Below are 22,789 nucleotides of genomic sequence, written 5' to 3'. Positions count from 1 at the left end.
AGGTTGCTTCCATGACCTGGATATTGTAAATAGTGCTGCAATGAACATTGGGGTGCATGTGTCTTTTTGAATGATGGTTTTCTCTGGGTATATGCCCAGTAGTGGGATTGCTGGGTCATATGGTAATTCTATTTTTAGTTTTGTAAGGAACCTCCATACTGTTCTCCATAGTGGCTGTATCAATTTACATTCCCACCAACAGTGTAAGAGGGTTCCCTTTTCTCCACACCCTTTCCAGTATTTGTGGTTTGTACATTTTCTGAGGATGCCCATTCTAACTGGTGTGAGGTGATACCTCATTGTAGTTTTGATTTGCATTTCTCTAATAATTAATGATGTTGAGCAGCTTTTCATGTGCTTCTTGGCCATCTGTATGTCCTCTTTGGAGAAATGTCTATTTAGATCTTCTACCCATTTATGGATTGGGTTGTTTGTTTTTTTAATGTTGAGCTGCATGAGCTGTTTATATATTATGGAGATTAATCCTTTGTCCGTTGATTTGTTTGCAAATATTTTCTCCCATTCTGAGGGTTGTCTTTTCGCCCTGTTATGGTTTCCTTTGCTGTGCAGAAGCTCTGAAGTTTCATTAGGTCCCATGTGTTTATTTTTGTTTTTATTTCCATTACTCTAGGAGGTGGATCAAAAAAGACCTTGCTGTGATTTATGTCAAAGAGTATTCTTCCTATGTTTTCCTCTAAGAGTTTTATAGTGTCGGGTCTTACATTTAGGTCTCTAATCCATTTTGAGTTTATTTCTGTATATGGTGTTAGGGAGTGTTCTAATTTCATTCTTTTACATGTAGCTGTCCAGTTTTCCTAGCACCACTTATTGAAGAGACTGCCTTTTCTCCATTGCATATCCTTGCCTCCTTTGTCATAGATTAGTTGACCATAGGTTTGTGGGTTTATCTCTGGGCTTTCTATCTTGTTCCATTGATCTATGTTTCTGTTTTTGTGCCAGTACCATATTGTCTTGATTACTGTAACTTAGTAGTATATTCTGAAGTCAGGGAGTCTGCTTCCTCCAGCTCCGTTTTCTTCCCTCAAGACTTCTTTGGCTATGTGGGGTCTTTTGTGTCTCCAAAGAAATTTTAAGAATTTTTTGTTCTAGTTCCATAGAAAATCCCATTGGTAATTTGATAGGGATTGCACTGAATCTGTAGATTGCTTTGGGTAGTAGAGTCATTTTCATAATATTGATTCTTCCAATCCAAGAACATGGTATATCTCTCCATCTGTTGGTATCATCTTTAATTTCTTTCATCAGTGTCTTATAGTTTTCTGCATACAGGTCTTTTGTCTCCTGAGGTAGGTTTATTCCTAGGTATTTTATCCTTTTTGTTGCAGTGGTAAATGGGACTGTTTCCTTAATCTCTCTTTCAGATTTTTCATTAGTGTATAGGAATGCAAGAGATTTCGGTGCATTAATTTTGTGTCCTGCAACTTTACCAAATTCATTGATTAGCCCTAGTATTTTTCTGGTGGCATCATTAGGATACTCTATGTATAGTATCATGTCATCTGCAAACAGTGACAGTTTTACTTCTTCTTTTCCAATTTGTATTCGTTTTATATCTTTTACTTCTCTGATTGCCGTGGCTAGGACTTCCAAAACTATGTTGAATCATAGTGGTGAGAGTGGACATCCTTATCTTGTTCCTGATCTTAGAGGAAATGCTTTCAGTTTTTCACCATTGAGAATGATGTTTGCTGTGGGTTTGTCACATATGGCCTTTATTATGTTGAGGTAGGTTCCCTCTATGCCCACTTTCTGGAGAGTTTTTATCATAAATGGGTGTTGAATTTTGTCAAAAGCTTTTTCTGCATCTATTGAGATGATCATATGGTTTTTATTCTTCTCTTTGTTAATATGGTGTATCACATTGATTGATTTGCATATATTGAAGAATTCTTGCATCCCTGGGATAAATCCCACTTGATCATGGTGTATGATCCTTTTAATGTGTTGTCAGATTCTGTTTGCTAGTATTTTGTTCAGGATTTTTGCATCTATATTCGTCCATGATATTGGTCTGTAATTTTCTTTTTTTGTAGTACCTCTGTCTGGTTTTGGTATCAGGGTGATGGTGGCCTCATAGAATGAGTTTGGGAGTGTTCCTTCCTCTGCAGTTTTTTGGAAGAGTTTGAGAAGGATGGGTGTTAGCTCTTCTCTAAATGTTTGATAGAATTCACCTGTGAAGCCATCTGGTCCTGGACTTTTGTTTCTTGGAAGATTTTGAATCACAGTTTCAATTTCATTGCTTGTGATTGGTCTGTTCATATTTTCTGTTTCTTTCTGGTTCAGTCTTAGAAGGTTATATCTTTCTAAGCATTTGTCCTTTTCTTCCAGGTTGTCCATTTTATTGGCATAGAGTTGCTTGTAGTAGTCTCTTAGGATGCTTTGTATTTCTGCAGTGTCTGCTGTAACTTCTCCTTTTTCATTTCTAATTTTATTGATTTGAATTCTCTTCCTCTTTTTCTTGATGAGTCTGGCTAATGGTTTATCAATTTTGTTTATCTTCTCAAAGAACCAGCTTTTAGTTTTATTGATCCTTGCTATTGTTTTCTTTGTTTCTATTTAATTTATTTCTGCTGTGATCTTTATGATTTCTTTCCTTCTGCTAACTTTGGGTTTTGTTTGTTCTTCTTTCTCTAGTTCCTTTAGGTGCAAGGTTAGATTGTTTATTTGAGATTTTTCTTGTTTCTTGAGGTAGGCTTGTATAGCTATAAATTTCCCTCTTAGAACAGATTTTTCTGCATCCTATAGGTTTTGGATCGTCGTGTTTTCATTGTCATTTGTCTCTAGGTATTTTTTGATTTCCTCTTTGATTTCTTCAGTGATCTCTTGGTTATTTAGTAACGTATCGTTTAGCCTCCATGTGTTTGTGTTTTGTACGTTTTTTTCCCTGTAATTCATTTCTAATCTCATAGCGTTGTGGTCAGAAAACATGCTTGATATGATTTCAATTTTCTTAAATTTACTGAGGATTGATTTGTGACCCACGATGTGATCTATCCTGGGGAATGTTCTGTGCTCACTTGAGAAAAAAGTGTAATCTGCTGTTTTTGGATGGAATGTCCTATAAATATCAATTAAATCTATGTGGTCTGTTGTGTCATTTAAAGCTTCTCTTTCCTTATTTATTTTCATTTTGGATGATCTGTCCATTGGTGTAAGTGAGGTGTTCAAGTCCCCCAGTATTACTGTGTTACTGTCGATTTCCTCTTTTATAGCTGTTAGCTGTTGCCTTATGTATTGAGGTGGTTCTATGTTGGGTGTATATATATTTATAATTGTTATATTTTCTTCTTGGATTGATCCCTTGATCATTATGTAGTGTCCTTCCTTATCTCTTGTAACATCCTTTATTTTAAAGTCTATTTTATCTGATATTAGAATAGCTACTCCAGCTTTCTTTTGATTTCCATTTGCATGGAATATCTTTTTCCATCCCCTCACTTTCAGTCTGTATGTGTCCCTAGGTCTGAAGTGGATCTCTTGTAGACAGCATATATATGGGTCTTGTTTTGTATCCATTTAGTGAGCCTGCGTCTTTTGGTGGGAGCATTTAATCCATTCACATTTAAGGTAGTTATTGATAGGTATGTTCCTGTGACCATTTTCTTAATTGCTATGGGTTTGTTTTTGTAGGTCCTTTTCTTCTCTTGTGTTTCCCACTCAGAGAAGTTCCTTTAGCATTTGCTGTAGACCTGGTTTGGTGGTGCTGAATTCTCTTAGCTTTTGCTTGTCTGTAAAGCTTTTGATTTCTCCATCGAATCTGAAAGAGATCCTTGCCGGGTAGAGTAATCTTGGTTGTAGGTTCTTCCCTTTCATCACTTTAAGTATATCATGCCACTCACTCCCTTCTGGCTTGTAGAGTTTCTGCTGCAAAATCAGCTGTTAACCTTATGGGAGTTCCCTTGTATGTTATTTGTCATTTTTCCTTTGCTGCTTTCAATAATTTTTCTTTGTCTTTAATTTTGGCCAATTTGACTGTGTGTCTCGGCGTGTTTCTCCTTGGGTTTATCCTGTATGGGACTCTCTGCGCTTCTTGGACTTAGGTGGCTATTTCCTTTCCCATGTTAGGGAAGTTTTCGACTATAATCTCTTCAAATTTTTTCTCAGGTCCTTTCTCTCTCTCTTCTCCTTCTGGGACTCCTATAATGCAAATGTTGTTGCGTTTAATGTTGTCCCAGAGGTCTCTTAGGTTGTCTTCATTTCTTTTCCTTCTTTTTTCTTTATTTTTTTCCACAGCAGTGAATTCCATCATTCTGTCTTCCAGGTCACTTATCCATTCTTCTGCCTCAGTTATTCTGCTATTGATTCCTTCTAGTGTAGTTTTCATTTCAGTTATTGTATTATTCATCTCTGTTCATTTGTTCTTTTATTCTTCTAGGTCTTTGTTAAACATTTCTTGCATCTTCTCCATCTTTGCCTCCTTTGTTTTTCCAAGGTCCTGGATCATGTTCACTATCATTATTCTGAATTCTTTTTCTGTAAGGTTGCCTATCTCCACTTCATTTAGTTGTTTTTCTGGGGTTTTATGTTGTTCCTTCATCTGGTACATAGCCCTCTGCCTTTTCATCTTGTCTATCTTTCTGTGAATGTTTTTTTTTCCACAGGCTGCAGGATTGTAGTTCTTCTTGCTTCTGCTGTCTGCCCTCTGGTGGATGAGGCTATCTAAGAGGCTTGTGCAAGTTCCCTGATGGGAGGGACTGGTGGTGGGTAGGGCTGACTGTTGCTCTGGTGGGCAGAGCTCAGTAAAACTTTAATCCGCTTGACTGCTGATGGGTGGGGCTGGGTTCCCTCCCTTTTGGTTGTTTGGCCTGAGGTAACCCAACACTGGAGCTTACCTGGGCTCTTTGGTGAGGCTAATGGTGGCCTCTGGGAGGGATCACGCCAAGGAGTTCTTCCCAGAGCTTCTGCTGCCTGTGTCCTTGTCCCCACGGTGAGCCACAGCCACCCCCCACCTCTGCAGAAGACGCTCCAACACTAGCAGGTAGGTCTGGTTAAGTCTCCCCTGGGGTCACTGCTCCTTCCCCTGGGTCCCAATGTGCACACTGCTTTGTGTGTTCCCTCCAAGAGTGGAGTCTCTGTTTCCCCCAGTCCTGTCGAAATCCTGCAATCAAATCCCATTAGCCTTGAAAGTCTGATTCTCTAGGAATTCCTCCTCCCATTGCCGGACCCCCACATTGGGAAGCCTGACGTGGGGTTCAGAATCTTCACTCCAGTGGGTGGACTTCTGTGGTATAAGTGTTCCCCAGTCTGTGAGCCATCTACCCAGCTGTTATGGAATTGATTTTACTGTGATTGCGCCCCTCCTACCATCTCATTGTGGCTTTTCCTTTGTCTTCGGATGTGCGGTATCTTTTTTGGTGGGTGTCCAGTGTCTTCCTGTTGATGAATGTCCCGCAGCTAGTTGTTATTCTGGTGTTCTCGCGAGAGAGAGTGAGAGCATGTCCTTCTACTCTGCCTTCTTGGTTCCTAATCTCTCACTGATTCTTATTGAGGCCTTTCTTATATATTTTGCCACCAGGTGACTCATAAACTGCTTGGTCCAAGTGGCAGGTAATGTGGGACTGTCAAGTGGGGATCACGTGCATGATGCCACGCCCAGGTGGATAATTAAATATTTGGGAATTTTGTGAGTTGGTTGTTAAACACCTGGTAGCTTGAAATCAACCATGGTGGGAGTATTTACACCATGGAAATTAGCAAATGCTACAAATGGTTTACCAGCACACCACTTTTATTCTTTTTGTAAACATTCAGAATTCCTGTAAGTATTCCTAGCCCCTCCTACACTCCGTGTCTCACTCAGAATAAGCCAAAGTGCCTTCAGTGGCCAATAAAGCCCTAAATGAGCTGACCCACCCCACTCTCTGACCTGCCTCATCCTATTCGCCTGACTCCCAGCATTGCTCTGCTTCTCCACGTGGAGAGCCCTGTTTCCAATCAGGCCCTTGCCCACTGTTTGCCTTTTTTCCTGGAGCACCCTTCCCCCAGATATCTGTAGACCTGGTTCCTTACCTCCTTCAAGTCTTTGCTCAAATGTCACCTTCTCAGTGAGATCATCTATATTAGTTTCTTATTACTGCTGTAATCAATTAGTACAAATTCAGTGGTTTAAAAGAACATACATTCTCTCTCAGCAAGAATCTATTTCCTTACCTTTTCCAACTTCTAGGGGATGCTCGCATTCTGTGTCCTGTGGCCCCCTTCCAGGCAACGGTTGTATCACTCCAACCTCTATCTTCACACCCCCTGCCTCTGACTCTGTGACCTGCCTCTTTCCCTTTTAAGAACCCTTGCGATTACATTGAGCCCACCTGGATAACACATGATAATCTCCTCATCTCATGATTCTTTACTTAATCACATCTGCAAAGACCTTTTGCTGTATAAGGACATGGATATGTTTGGGGACCATTATTCTGCCACTGTACCTTCCTTGAGCATCCTATTTGACTTTGTACCTATTCTCTCTCAGCACTCTTAATCTCTCTTCCCTGATTAATTTTTCTCTGTACACATTATCACCTGCTAGGATATTATATATTTTACATGTTTATTTTGTTGGTCGTCTGCCTTCACCCACTAGACTGTAATCTGAATGAGGGTAAATATTTTTGTTTTATGTCATTGTTGCATTTTCATTGCTTATAACAGTGCCTAACTCCTAGTGAGCATTTTATACACACACACACGCACGCACACACACATGTACACATAGAGATATTTATTTAAATGAATTAGGTGGAGGACTTTGGGAAAAGAAACTGACATGACATGGGGGGGGTTCTCCAGTGATGGAGAACCAAGTGGTAGAACTTCTAGAGGATGTTGAAAAGCTCTAGAGATCTCCCAAGTCAGAACTGCTTTGTCTATGTTGAAATATTTGCCCAAGTTCTGGTTTCTCATCTGTTCTCTCATGTTTGTTTTTGCTCTTTCTTTGGAATATTCTCAAACATTTTGTATTAGCTTCTGACTCTAGATTATAAGTTCCTGAAGGAAAGAAACCATTTTCCTCCTCATTTGTTCTCTGATCCTTTTACTCTGTTTGCATAGTACAAGAGGTAAGTTTTACTTCAAAAATTTCAGTTTGTTTATGTGAAGGGTAGAGGGATTTACTTTCCAATGATCTGTATTTTAAGATGTCAAGATAGTTTTCTTCATGCTTGTTTTAATCTGTTTAGGCTACTTTAACAAAAATACCATAAACTGGGTGGCTTATAAATGATACATATTTATTTCTCATAATTCTGGAGGCTGGGAAGTGCAGGATCATGGTGCTGGCAGACTGTCTGGTGAGGGCCTGCTTCCTCAGAGATGGCCATCTCACTGTAACCTCCCGTGGTGGAAGAGGTGAGAGATCTGTCTGGGGCCTCTTTCATAAGGACACTGATTACATTCATGAGGGCTCCACCTAATCGTCTCCAAAAGGCCCCACCTCAAAGTACTATTACGTCACATTAGGGATTATGTTTTCAACATATGAATTTTTGGGGGGGCACAAACATTGAGACCATAACAATACTTATGGAGAAAATAGAATTCTTATTAGCATTCTCAGCTCCATATTGAAAATAGATATTTTGATACTTGTCCTGCTGTGGTCTGATACTTGGAACCATGGCTCTTCCTGTGGTCTACCTACCGGTTAGCATACACACATAAGCATCAACATGAAATTCTCATTGGGCATTTCTGGTAGTTACATTTACTTACTCCGGAGCAAAGTTAATATATGATGAGAAGCAGAGTATTTTCTGTTGCCCTCTCAGGTATTATGACAAGAACCTTCCTTAGAAAAGCATTAGTGAGCTGTGAGGACACTGGATGCTATAACATCCTTTGCCTTCAAGGCACTGTGAACAACTTGAATCAATCCAATAACCTTATCAAATACAAGCAAACAGTAAAATGAAAACCATTTATCTGAAACAGAAGATTGGAAACTTCATTGGTACACATTGACGTTGTCTCACTACCACTGCCAAAGCTTTGCAGAGCAGGGCATGAATTTTTCATTGCCTCAATAATCAAGGTCTTTAGAGTTTCATGGTGTTTTCTCTCTAATAGAGCTAATATGTTGAGCATTGTTAACATTCTGCTTGTGGTTGCCAAGGATAACGTAAGAAACTTGCTTTGAATGATACTACAAAAATATTGAAAGAAATAACTTTGGTATAGGAACTAAAGTTGAATTATGTGCTGTCTATAAATTCACTAAGGTCGGAGGGGGAGCACATTTCAAGTTGATTTTAGATAGTAGATATAGACAACTTTATTGGATTTATCTGGAAAAAAGGAAGAAAAATCCCCAAATTATCTGTTAGGGTTCACTTGTGTAAGCCTTAGCCCTATTGGCCCCTACCCCCCACCCCTTCCCGCCTCTTCCTCTTTAGATTCTTTTTCCTCATTCTGACTTTATGTATAGAGAAGAAACTCAAATGAGTCCCAAGTAGTAACCCTGGATGCTATCATTGCTGATAAAGCATTTTGAAGATTCTTCTATTGGATTGGTCTTCAGAGCTAGTGATAAGACTTGTGATGAAGTCAGTCGTACTGGTTTAAGCTACATTTAACTGTTCAGAATCCAGGCTCTGTTCTCAGTAGAGATGTGAAGTTTCAGACAAATTATTTAAGCTCTTTGAGTCTCCATTTTCTGGGTACAACAACACATACCTCATAGGGTTGGTATGTGGATTAAATGTGGTCATGTGTGTAAATCCAGTACAGTGCCTTCTTTCCCTCCTTCTCTTTAACTGCCCCTGATTTTCCATCAAGGCTTATGCTGAGGTCTGACTTCTGAGAGGTTAGGTACACAATCAAGCTTGGTGCTTGCTAGAAAATGAGGAGCTAGACTTGGGTGTTAGGAAACTAGGGAATGGTATCTGTGATGCTGGAGGCCCCTGCAGGTCCTAGGAGGAAAGTGAGGCAGGTCAGGAGAGTGGGAAATGGTGCTCTGCAGGCTCCTTAGGCAGTCCCTGGGATCTCTGGTCAAGGCATTATTAGTGCTGAGTTATTTGGAGCCTAAGGTCGTGGCAGATATAAGAGGTGGATGGTAGTTATTGCCTTGTCGAGAGTCTAGTAGCTTTAAGTCCAGAGTCCAGTTTAATCTCTTCTGTCCCAGTCAAATTCATGGACAAAGTTCCTCCTACATTTATGATCAGGTCTCTGTACCATTATTTCTCATCTGCAAGTGCATCTTCTTTGGGCAAATGGAAAAGTCTTAGTACATGTGGGGCAGGTAGGGACCCAGGGCTCTTTCCTCTTCATTGTCAAAGCTGTAGGTTGCCAAGGTCAGGATAGAGCCTAGTTAGAGCAGTTTGGCAATCATATCCCTCATTTAAAAAAATATCTCATTAATTTTATTTTATTTATTTATTTTTTAAATTTTTTGGCCGTACCATGTGGCATGTGGGATCTTAGTTCCCTGACCAGGGATTGGACCTGTGCCCCCTGCATTGGAAGCTCAGAGTCTTAACCACTGGGCAGCCAGGGAAGTCCCATATCCCTCATATTTGAATAAATAAACCCTTATACAATTTCATATCCCGTTTACTTCACTTATTCACTTGTTCGTTCATCCAACACATTTATTTTTAGAGCAGCTGGCCTGGGAAGAAGACGCCATTCCTTAGCATCAAGGGGGAAAGAAGAAAGAATGTTCAGAGATATAAGCCTGATTTTGTATGACTTTTGACAGTTTCTAAAATAAAATAAAATAAGATCTAACCTGGAAGGGCAAGACCTGCTATCACGGGAAATATTAAGGCATCAAAAAAGTCAGCACCAAAAGAACTTCCAAAATGTTATTAAAAATGATTACCCATATTGGAACGACTGTGTAGCATTCCAAGGTTTCAAAGTGTTCAACCAATGTGAGTGTCTTCTGTGTGCCTGATGCAGGACAATTGTAGTGGGAGTCACAAATGAATTGGAAAGTCCCTGACCATAGGTGCTCAGTTACCATGCAAGGGTAAATACCTCAGAGACAGTACCTCGTGTTCTGGGCAAGAGGACGCAGTCAGCAAGTGTATCTGGTGAGAGGAACAGAGCTGGTATCAAGGAGAAGGTGCTAATTGAGTTAGTCCTGAAGAATGAGTAGGATTTTATAAGGCAGATATGAGAGGCATTTTGTTAGTCACATGTCCTACTTTTGTACTTGTTCGGAATTTCTATTTCATTTGCTTTTTAGAGATACAAAACTCACATTTCATATCTCAGGATAAGAAGAGAGGATCGATTCTTTTTGTGCAATATTTTTTCACAGAATTTCTTTGTGTTGCCAAGCTTACTCTGATGAGCTGAAGCTTGTCAGAGTTCTCATAACACATGCATGATTGAACTAAATTACAACCTCACCTCTGGCACTGGAGCCTTGCTACCCTAATGCTTCCAGGGGGGATGGTCTGCCTTCTGCAATTTATTTACAGACCAAATGATAACCAATACCAATTCCCGGGCTTAAACCTATAGCAGGGGTCAGAAATAAACTTTGTGATTTGCATTAATAAATGCAGTCTTCCAAAACTGTTGTTTTCTAATATGCATAAATATACTGAGCCAGTTGTAGAGTTCTCTTAAATATAGGGAGGTAATGAAAGTGCTTTATAAACTAAGTTCTAATATTGTTATTATTATAGATATGGTTTATTAAATGTTGGGTGATTTTAGAAAGTACAGGGATTTTAATTGTGAAATTAGTCTAAAGCATGCAGAAGAATTTTGGAATAATCTTTCCCTTTAGAACACCATGTCTGGTTTTTAAATTCCCTTGATTTATACTTTTAGTATAGTGTAGATTAGCAATGGAGTGTATTAGTGTCCTTGAGATGTATTAAGATTTTTGTATAAATTTTTAATTTATCAAGGAAAAGGCTAGATAAATAAATAGGATCACATTTGTCCCATCATTTTGAAGGATGATTTAAGACCATAGGAAATACTGACTTACCTTTTCCAGAAAGGCAACTAATTTTTTTGTATTTTTAGTTTTATCCAAATTCATGCTGCCTACCTTTGATTAATTGAAACAATATGTTATCATAAACCTTAACAGAAAAATTCTTCTTCTTTTTTTTACCAGAAGAGAAACGTGAAATGTTTTGCTTTCTTGGGCCTGCTTTCTATACTTCAACATCATAAAACATTCTTGACACTTCTATAATGTTTAGCTTCAATTTTTTCTTTTTTTTGGCTTAAACAATCAAAATGAATTACTTGAATTTGCTCCTCCTCCTCCTGTTCAAAATGGAACCTAATATATCCTTCTACCCCACCGCCCCCAACCCCTGGGACTATTTCTTTTACTCCTGTAGTCTCTATTATTTCCACCTTGTTCAGGTCAGAAAGCTGTGAGTCTCCTTACCCTCCACCCCCTCCTATATTCCCCCTTCTAGTTTCTGTTTATTCTGCCTTCTAAAAATCTCTTGTCCACTTTATTTCCATTTCCACAGCCACTGTGAGTTTAGACCCTTATCATTTTTAAGAAATTCCTCCCACCCCTCCCGAATTTATATTCTTTCTGAAATGTGATGTGATGATGTCATCATTTCCTCACTAAGAAACCTTGCATGGGTCCCCAACACATACAGAATCAAGCGCCAACTCTTTAATATGTTTAGATAGTCTTCCATGTTCTGGCTTCCGCTTATTTTCTCAACACCTCATTCTCCAAAGTAATCAAATAACCTGCACCCTCCTGTCTCCTGTTGCAGACCTCCATGCCTTTCCCTCTACCCCTCGGCTACCTCCCTCTTGTTTAAACTTCAGTTGATTGACTGATACCTGACTGGTGTCTCAACTGTGTGGACCTCCCATCTGTTGTGTTCTCTGGTATTTGTACACTCCTGGTTTTTGGTCTTCCTACCTGGCTTCACCTGCCACTTGTACTGCCTCTGGCTTATCTGCCTGATTCTGGTTGATTGTGTTACTTGTAAGCTTCGTATCTACTTGTTCTCAATTATTTTTTAGCCTCCTTGGATCTCGGTCCTTGTCTTGAATCTATAAACTACTGTTGGCTTGAGAGTGACAGTGTATTTCTAATCAAACTGTTTTGTTGCTATAGGTCCATGACAATGGTACAGTAGACGAAATGGATCTGTTTTTGAGTATATTATGACATTACCTTGTGATCCATAAATATATTTTTTGTTATTATTGATGTGGTTATTCCCTAATGGGAGGATCAAGGAAGGCAGAGTCTTGGCCAGTGATCTGAGTTTAGACTTTAACCTTTCTTAGAAGGTTTGTGATCCCTGCTAAAATTCTGAACTTTAAGTGCCATTTGGTGACCTGATAAATAGGAATTTTGTTTTATTATGAACTGAGCAGAGTTTCAGCATTTGACTATTGTATCATAATTCTTATAGATTCAAAATGTAAAAGAAACCTTCATTTTTTAACACAAGAGCATCCCAGGTCTCAATCCTTAGCCCTCTTGCTGTCTACGCTCATCCCTGGTGAAGCCCAATGGCATTAAATGCCATCTACGTGCTAAAGCTGCACAAATATGAATCTCTAGTTCCAGCTGCACCCTGAACTCCAGGCTCGTATCTCTAACTGCCTGCTAATTCTTGCCGCTTGGAATAGTAATAGACAACTCAAACCGCACAAACAGGAGAATTCTTGCTCCCTCACTCCCATTCTTCGGCCCCCACCCCTGCTCTGTCCTCAGTCTTCCCGATCTCAGTAAGTGGCAGCTCCACTGTACCAGTTACTAGGTCAGAAGGTTCACCCTGACTCCTCTTTGTTTCTTACACCCCAACCAGCAAACACTGTTGAACTATATTCAGAATCTCACCTTTTCTCACCACATCTATTGAGTTCACTGTAGTTCACTTTGTAATCATTTTCCTAGATTATTGAAACAGCTTCTTAACTCATTTCTGATTTATTCACTCTTGTCCGCTGCATTTTATTCTTCACTGAGCAGCCAGAGTAAGCCTTTAAAAACATGAGACAGGTCATGTTTTCATCTGCTTAAAACCTCGCAATCGTTTTTCAGATCAAAGTAAAAGCCACTATCTCACCACAGTGAACAAGGCCTTAAATCATCTTGTTCCCTGACACTTTCCTGTTCTCAAGTCCAACATGTTCCCCTCTTCCACGGTAATCCTCGAAGGTGTCAGGCAGGGTTGCTTCTTCTGCCTCAGGGCCTTTGCACTTGTGACACCCTTTGCCCGGGAAGCTCTTCCACCAAATATCACCATGACTCACTTCCTCTCTTTATCCAAACCTCAGCTTAACATTACCCTATCATTAGAGGAGTCTTTTCTGACCACTTCATTTAAAATGGTCCCCCCACCATTCTCTAGTCCCTTATTTTACTTTATTCTTCTTCATAGCACCTCTTACAACCTGACATATTTTATATACACATTTAAAAATTTCTTTACTGGTTGCTCCCCCTCTCCCTTATGTAAACCCCATGAGATCAGGGGCTTTAATTTTGTTTTTTGCTGTATCTCCGGTTTTAAAAATAGTACTTGGTATATGGTAGGCATACAGGTTAAGTACTGCACGCATGAATGTGTGTATTCAACAGGTACAGTTAAACTATTTTAAAGGTTGTTTCAGTAGGCTAGGTGCTGAATATTTATTTGTGGGAAAAAAACCCAAACAAATGATAGGGAGCCCAAATCCTTTCTGAAAGTTTTCCCTCAATATTTGGGCTAGCTTCATACCCCCAAGTCTCTCTGTGTCTTGACTCTTAATGACACTCACTGTGTCTCTGTCCCATTTATTTGATGATTGTTTTCTACCTTGTATTGGAGAGTTGTTTTTTTACGTACATATCCATTCTTTCTAAGAAGACTACAAATTTCTTGAGGGTGGGGACTGGGTCCTAAACTTGTATTAGGTACAAAATGAGATTTTAACTTACAAATTAAACCTGGTTTCATTAGAATCTATTTTAGTTATATTGTTAGTGTATACAAATGGTTAAAGATTAGGGCATATTGTACATTGTGTGGCTTTGGGCCCAAAAGTTAGGGTAAAACAGAATTCAAAGAAAACCCCTGGAAAATAGCACCTGTACCCCTAGCCTGAGTGTTCTTTGTTCTGTACAGTAAATTCTACATATGACAGAGTAACCGCCTGGCTTGTTGGAAGGTGATTGTAATAATACCAACGCCAACCTTGGCATCAACACTTGAGTAAGTCCCAACTGACAAATATTTGTGCAGAAGTGTTGAATATTCCGTTTTAAGAGTATGAACGGAGGTTTAAATATTTTCCACACATTTTCAACACACATTGGGTAACACAGGTGTTTAGCCCAAGAAGAAAGGATGGGGAAAATGTGCCCTCAGATATTAATGAAAAACAAAGAATCTATGATTTTCTTTTGTACCATAAAATATCCCCAAATCACATAATGAAAATCTTTAGATTTGGCCATGGTGGAGTTTGCTTGATGTCTGTTGAAAGACTAGTACCACATCCAAGTAAAGACATCATAAATTTTTCCCCTCAGTTTCATTCTATCTCTTTATTGTCATTAGTTTTCTGTAGCTTTCTAAGTAATTTTATGTTTTCTTAAATATTTACTCTCTATAGACATCTGTAGATAGTTGTATCTCTCCAAAGTCATTATTTAGGCAAACCACACACATCTGACCTTTCAAATCTTTTCATATAAATTATTCATTGAGGTGTTTAATTCTTACTATTTTCTGTTTTCTAAATTTACTTTAATTTTCTGTATTTTTCTCACCAGAAGTCCTGAGAACTAGGCATAACACTGTGGTGCTGATTCACGAGGTCCTTTTTGAGACAACCATATCACTTCTCAGTGGGACAAGATACCTGTGTTAGTACCACCCACACCTCAGTCACTGTTCTTTTTTCAGCTGTCATCACTCATAGTAAATCCTGTTTTAGTTTCTTATAACAGTTCTATGTCTCTTCTACTATTATACTTTTACAAGGACCTTCCTTCCATTACAGAAAGGTGTTTTATAACTTTCCCCACAGAGATATTACCTTATAGCCTGGATCTTATTTTTATTGCCTGCCTCCATTTCTAATCTGACTGTATTACTTGGTTTCATTTCTCAGCTCTGAATGTTAACAACACTGCACAGATGGATGTTGTGATTTGCTTGCAGAGGTTATTAAGATGCTGTTTGTTTCTCCTCCCCAAAGTCATTAATAAAGATGGGGAAAGTCAGTTCAAAAAAAAATCCCTGTGTTATAGCATTAGAAATTCTCCCCCCACCCCAAAACAAATTTAATATGCAATTACTTAACCTTTCCTTTTGTTTTCTTTCAGTCAGTTGAATCCCTTTCACTGTGCTCATGGCAAAAGGAATGTAGCCCAATTTTGTGAGTTGAATTATGAGTCCCTGAACTTTTGTCATTGTTAAAGTCAGGATTTAGGACATTTTCTTTTATGAATTAGTATTAACTGCAGCAAAAGAGCTTAATGAGATTCACCTGGCATGATTTGTAAGATGATTATTTTTCAGAATTTACTGAAAAAGAGAAGTCCTTTGATTTGTTATGCTTTCAAGGAGTAGAAAACAGCAGCTAGGAAAAGATATTGAAAAGGGTCAAAGTGTGTTAAGGCATGGTTGAATTCCTTTGCAACAGATCAGTGGGGATAATTTTGTGTTCAAGTTATACTGGTGTCAGCAGTCTGAACAGACAACATACAGAAAGGGCAAACAGAAAATGACCTATGGTCATTCATTTAACAACTGAATACCCGAATATCCACCCCAGATGCTGGGATGGCAATGATGAATAAGAGGGACATATTCATTACTTTGTGGACGTGTTATACTGAGGTTAGCTGACAAGCGGAAAGACCATTTCAGTACGATGCTCTTACTCAGGAAGTTCAAGGTGCTGTAGAAGCCCATTGAGGGAGCACCTACCTTCTTTAGAACTAACTGAAAACAGACACATCTCAAGTTTGGAACTGTTAGCAGTTCCAGTGGAACTGGAATTAAAAAGTTGGATGAATCAACATAGAATACATATTTACTTGGGTTAGTTAGCATTGACTAATAATTTAGTTGTATTAGTTAAAATAAAAAGAATTTGTAAGGCCAAAGGAGGAAGAGATATGGGAAGTTTTTAGCAATGCTATTGAAAACCCATATGCTATACTATATAATTCTCATAAAAATGTGATAAGAACATGCATAAATGCAATGCAGTAGGAAGCTGTAGAAATAATACTATTGAATATTATTCACTGATTACTCTTCACAGCACAACCATAGGTAGTTGGTAGACTTTCCTTTAGTTGGTGAGTAGAATTAAGGAGATGCCAAAGGGTAGAATTAGTTGAAACTGCAATGAAGCATGACTACATCACAGGGCAAACTTCACTTGGGTGATGTCTAATGACTGAGGGGTAGGAGCTGCCCCACGATTGTATCCTGTGTGAGGTCCAAGTCAGGGGGTCTCTGGCGGGACCAGCCAGCCCCTTCCCTACCAGGGAAATAGGTATATCTCTCCAGTGAACTTCAGAAAGTGCCCTAAATTTAGATGGGTGCTTTTGGTAAATCAGCAGTAGAATTTATTATGAAATCCTCAAAGATGGCTTTACCTTCCAGTAAGGGCACTGGCTGAGATAAACGAGGTAGTGCAACTGTCCTGACATGGCTATCCCGTCCTTGAAACTCGTAGAAATGCCCTCAGTACAGAGACAGAGCAGCCCCCTCTCTGGACTCAGCTTTGCCTATAAAAGCAGAGCCCTCTGCAATTGTAAACTTGAGAATCTTAGCTATGGGCGCCAACACACGAACGTCCTTATGTTCTTAAATTCTATTTTCCATACCTATTCAGTTCTGTTCTGTTTTCCCCATGTTCTCTATTTTAAAATTTGCTGCTGTGCCAGAACCTTCCTGGCTCTCCATGAAGGTGGAATTACTTGAATGGCTATTTATAACATTGCACTTTCTCTATCCTCCTGTCTTCTGCTCTTTTGGATTACCTGTGTCTTCTACTCTGTATCAACTTCTGGTCTTGACTTCAAATTCATCCGATATTAGGAGTTCAAAATAGAAAATTTTCCTTTCTGTTACTTCCTTTAGTTGTCAATATCTCCTTAAAAAATAAGCAAGGATGAGAATAGAATAACACAGATTATAGAAGTAGAGAGAGGGAGACAGCAACAGGGCCAAAAGCAAAGGAGCATGTGGGCTCTAGTTATCCACTTTGCTGGGGACTCTAACATTTATCAGCCTTGGAACTGTGATGGTTTCTGCCATCTTAAAAATGTTCCTGTTCTCTCTCTTCTGACAGTGATGTGCTGCTGAAAATAAGGCTTGATTTAAACAAATGGCAGCTGTAATCTGGATCCTTTTGAGATGGCAGATTATGAAAAATGAATTTGAAAAATGGACAGCTATTGTGAAAGATCACATTTGGGTGAAACCTGAATACATGAAAACCAGGCAAGACTTTGGTGTCTTTCATTTACCACAGTGTAGCTGCATGCCAAGTGAAAAATAATAAATTACAAGGGATTCTTGCGGCAATGGAACTGTCCAGTACATTGACTGTGGTGGTAGATACAGAAACCTACTCTGGTGATAAAACTGTACCAAACTTAATAAACACACTCACTCACACAAATGAGGACAAATACAGCTGGGGGAATCTAAATAAGATTATTGGATTGTACAACGTCAGTTTTCTGGTTGTGGTATTGTACTGTAGTTTTGCAAAATGTTACCATTGGAACAAACTGGGAAAAGTATACAGAGCATCTCTCTCTATTATTTCTTATAACTGGATGTGACTCCATGATTATCTCAATAAACATTTCAAGTAAAAAAAGACTTACAGTGAAATCTGTCTGGTTTTAGTATTATATCATGATGATTTTGCTTCTGAAAAAATAAATCAGAGCAAATTCCTTTAAAAATTAGTGTGTAAGGATACAGTTGTAAAAGAAAACCATTTCTGGAAATTTTAGCTAACTAATTTGCTTATAAGAAGAATGATAATCTTGATCTAACAATTTACTTATTTATTTATTTTTGCGGTACGCGGGCCTCTCACTGTTGTGGCCTCTCCCGTTGAGAAGCACAGGCTCCGGACGCGCAGGCTCAGCGGCCATGGCTCATGAGCCCAGCCGCTCCGCGGCATGTGGGATCTTCCCAGACTGGGGCACGAATCGATGTCCCCTGCATCGGCAGGCGGACCCTCAACCACTGCGCCACCAGGGAAGCCCTAACAATTTCCTGGAAGGAGGTTTAGTTTAAAAGTTTCAGAGTAATATAAGCAATTTGGGAATATTGCATAAGGATTCACTTTTGGTGAATTTTTAAATGACGTGCTGCATTTTGATATGTGAGAATTTAAATGAAAACAGTTAAATAGTAGGCACTGTGATATAATTACACAGTTATTTAGAGAGCAGAATCTGTACTCACTGTTTCACAATCTGTAAAAGATGAGTTCTTTTCCTACACATCCGGAATGTAACCTATACATATAAAATCAAGCAGTAAGTCAAGTAATAAAAACACTAATTTTACCTTTCCAGGTCATCGTTTGCCATTTGGATGTCTGTGTTTGTGTGACCTTGGGAGGCCACATACTTAGTCCAACTGTTCTCTTAGTCAAAGCATTCTCTGAACTTTCCTTTTGAAAATGCCTTTGGACTCTATGACACATTAATTTGGATATCATCGGGGAAGGAGTGTTTGTTTTTTGAGGAGAGTGAAATAGTCAAAATCTATCAAGTTAAGTCTGGTAGATAAAATGGTAAATGAGATTGAATCATATTCTCTTGGGTCAAAAACGAGGGGTAACTGTAAAGCAATGCATTTGCTTTTCTTGTGTGGTTTATTTATTGGCTCTGAAACAGAAAAGAAATGTTTAGAGCTCAAAGGGGTAAGCCTTTAGGACACTCATTTATGTGAGTATGTTTATCATGGGGCCAGTTTTATGACTCTGTGGGCAAATCTTATGCATAATGTGGTTTGATACACTGGGAATAAACCAATCAACCAAGACATATTTGCTGATACCTTTCTATATTCCAGTGATGAAGGAATAAAAAAATAGTATTGGATATATTTTCAACCCCATGAGATAATCCCATTCCATATATTTCATATACTCCCTATACTTAATTTTTAATTGACAGACCTGCTACTCTTGACCTATATTATTGAGAGATTGGTGATTACTGCATCCTGGACTGTGTATCTAGAATGGAATACCTAGCAGGTGTGTGTGAAACTGGATCCTTGTGGGCCAGAGCTGCTGAGTGTGAGAAACCCTTGTGCACACTGAGAAGAAGGCATCCTCAAACTCCTGGGATGAGTTGATAAAGAATTTGGGAGGGGCTTCCCTGGTGGCGCAGTGGTTAAGAGTCCCCCTGCCGATGCAGGGGACACGGGTTCGTGCCCCGGTCCGGGAAGATCCCACATGCAGCGGGGCGGCTGGGCCCATGAGCCATGGCCGCTGAGCCTGCGCATCGGAGCCTGTGCTCCACAACGGGAGAGGCCACAGCAGTGAGAGGCCCGTGTACTGCAAAAAAAAAAAAAAAAAAAAGAATTTGGGAGGACGCTTGCTCTGAACATTCCGGGGAGAGTTCCGTGTGCACAGAGAGTCGAGAAGTGCTTCTTGAGTCCTTTACCCTAGGAAGGTAATGTTCTCCTATTTCTCCTCTGAGGGTGTCCAAGTAAATGCTCTGTTCCCTATAGTTCAGTTGCAGTTCTATTCCAAGGTCAAGAAATCAGGGAATTCTCTGGGTGTTAAGGGTTGTGCTTGAGAATGAACCTGTAGACTCTGTGTAAACAGGAATTAAAGCTCCATTACATAGGGCCCTGTGAATTACTCAAAGGCTCTGCTCTGGGCCCACAAATTGTGGGTTGTGATCAAGTTACTGAATATCCACGTTGCTTCCCCGATCGGCCTTGTTTCTGAATGTCGATATCTTTGATCAAGGATGCAAAGTTATTTTAATCTGCTTGCTTACCTGTTGAAGAATGACTTCTTTTCCATCTCGAATCATCTAAAATTTTAATTTAATGACCTACTGAGATCTACAGACTATAAAAATAAACATTATATCAATATAAAACAATGCATATGTAGAAAAAAATTCCTAACAGAAATATTTGAGTTACACGTATCACAAAAGGAAGGCTCGCTTTTAGAGGGTGAGAATACATAATGTAGACAGCTAGGTGTGTTAAAAAAGAGAAGGGAATTCAACAAAAGGAGAATTGGAATAATTGTATTTTTCAATTTTTACGTTTCTTTATATCTAGGTTTTGTGGGATCCAGTTCCATGACAGAATTCTTCCTATTATTATTCTCCTGGTGAGCCTTATAATTAGGGAAAAACTAAAAATGGATCCTCCCTTGCTATATACATTTGGGTTGAGTAACCTTATTTTTGGATTCAGTTAGCATGAATATAAGGCTTATACTCAATTAAGCTTATAAAATAAAATACTGTTTCTTTCAAATTTGCCTCTGTAGCCTTCATTCCTCATCAGATGTCAAGATTAATTCAGTCATAGTGGAGACAAGGCTTATTCTTTACACAAGAAAGGAAGCACTGTTTTCCTACAAGTGAGTAGAAACTGCTGAAAGATGGGGCCTCAGCATCGTGCTTTTATCTCGAGTTCCTGGGAGAGTCAATGTGCTAAGAGATATTATCCATTCTCCTCCAAGATATTATTAAAGATCCCTAGGCCTCCCATGTGCTAGAAGGTGAGAGAGGATCTAAAGTCTTTCTAGAATGATTCCTCACATTACTGTGGTTTTCTGTTACTAATACAATACTTTCCCAACATCTGTGACACATTTTTTTCCCCCCAAGGTAATGAACACAGGTAACTTCTCTTAAGAAACAGAATAGTTTAAGTACCAGATTGTTTACACTTAGCTTCAAGTGGTTCAAATTATTCATCCTCTGATATACTTTCTGTTCTTCTAAGAAAAGTACAGCTATATGTTTATGAAGACTAAAGAAATTCCAGGAATTCCCTGGCGGTCCAGTGGTTAGGACTCTGAGCTTTCACTGCTGAGGGCCTGCAAGCCACTAGGCATGGCCAAAAGGAAAAAGAAAATCAGCTTTGGAGAAGGAATGTAACATTTCAGCTGCTATAGCCTTTTTATTAGTTATTACTTATAATCAGGAGCTCCAATTTTCTCTCCTGGGTCTATCTATTTTAAAGGGTGCAGCAGTGCCTCTTTGGATGCTGAAGAAGCAGGAATAAATCCCTTTTGGCAGTGGAGGCCTTCCAAAATGTGGGATATAGGTTCCATGAGGAAAGAGATTTTTGCCTCTTTTGGTCAATGTTCTATCCTGACAGCTAGAATAGTGCTTGGTACATAGTAGAACCTCAGTAAATATTTGTGGAATGAATGAATGAATCCTCAAGAAAAACTGTGGGATGTGGGTTTGTTGGAGCTTGATTTCCAATAACCTTCACATGGGGAGAAAAATGTTATCAGTGAGTTGCACTGATGTCTTGGTCCTCTTTTATCCTAAGAAAAACTTGCCTCTCCTCCTTCCAGGCTCGGTACCTGAGGGAGCAGAACTCTGTGGCCTAGGTTACCAAACTCTGCAGCTCTTCAAGGGGCCATAGTTGAGAATTTGAAAGGCCTCAGGGTGGCTGCATCAACCTTGTAGAGAAATGCCAGTCAGCAGAGGGGCTGTTCCCAGGATCACATGACTAGCTGCGCTGGGTGCCGGCCAGGTGTGGAAGCCTTTCTCAGACTTATCAAATGCATGCCATAGACCTGGTTAATAAAGTATAAACCAGCAACCAATGATTATATTTTAGAGTTCTTACTTCATCACAAAAAACTCAAAGTATGTGAAGATAGATTGGAATGTGTAAAGAAAAGCTAAGAAAGCAGGTTTCTGATAAGATCAGCATGTGACTTGTGTAACAGCTCTGATTTACAGTCTGAAGGATGGAATGCTGACAGTTCTTTCTTTCGTGAGACCGCTAGGATTTTATTTCCCCCTGTAACAGGTCCCTTTTGAGCCGATCTTAAGATGAGAAAATACTTTGAAGAATTATGCATGATGTGGAATATATCTTCCTTGTTATCACTGGGGGTTCCACTGCTTACAGGGTGGATGGATGATGCCCATGTCTTTGGACATAATAGCTTTTGACAGACAGACCAAAATAATTCCTTTTTAGCCATGCAGTTGTCTGTAAGTCTGCTTAGTTGATCATCCAAAGTGATGACATTTAAGATATAGTTGATACACTGTTTATCTTAAAGAAACATTTTAAAATTAATTTGTCAGAACTGTGCAATATTTTATCTTTTCAGTTTAATAATATCCAAATGTGCTTTTGGTTGCTTTTGTGAAGCAGAAAACACATGTGTGTTTCTTCATAAATCAGTCAGTTAGGTTTGAAAATATAGTATGTTTCAAGTATGTAGCAAAGGCCCTCAGAACACAATTATTAAAGCAGAATGAGGAGTTGAGTTTGCTTCAGTTTTGGATTTTTAATAGATTTCACTGGTATGTCGTGAAGATGGAATTATACCATAGGAGTCTCTGGCTAAGGGCCAAGACTTTTTCTTTTCTATTATTTTAAAGCCTTTTGTTTCTTTTCTCAGAAGGGAACATATACATTTATACTGCTGGGTAAAATTATTAGAAAATATAATTCCCATAAACCTACTCTTTTGACTCTTTAGGTAAATATGCTGGCACATGAACTCGAAATTTCAAGTTATGACTTTGTAAGAAATTTTCATGTACTTCCAGTGAAGGTGTTATTGTGCTTGTGTTCTTTGCTTGATTTATCATAACATTATGAGA

The 22,789-nt window shown here is 39.1% G+C and overlaps 1 long non-coding RNA gene across 1 annotated transcript in view; it reads left to right on the top strand.

Moving 5' to 3' along the window:
- LOC141277533 (uncharacterized) overlaps positions 1 to 18,134 on the top strand; it is a 68,413-nt gene extending 50,279 nt beyond the window's left edge. The window contains exon 3 of the long non-coding RNA XR_012329043.1: positions 17,272 to 18,134. This is a non-coding gene — a long non-coding RNA (uncharacterized lncRNA). The remainder of the gene's footprint in view (positions 1 to 17,271) is intronic.
- The last annotated feature ends 4,655 nt before the right edge of the window (positions 18,135 to 22,789 follow it).

This window comes from Tursiops truncatus, chromosome 21 (genome assembly GCF_011762595.2).
Source record: "Tursiops truncatus isolate mTurTru1 chromosome 21, mTurTru1.mat.Y, whole genome shotgun sequence".
Lineage (NCBI taxonomy): Eukaryota > Metazoa > Chordata > Mammalia > Artiodactyla > Delphinidae > Tursiops > Tursiops truncatus.
The sequence above is the reverse complement of the archived record's forward strand: the minus strand, read 5'-3'. Positions and strand labels throughout refer to the sequence as shown.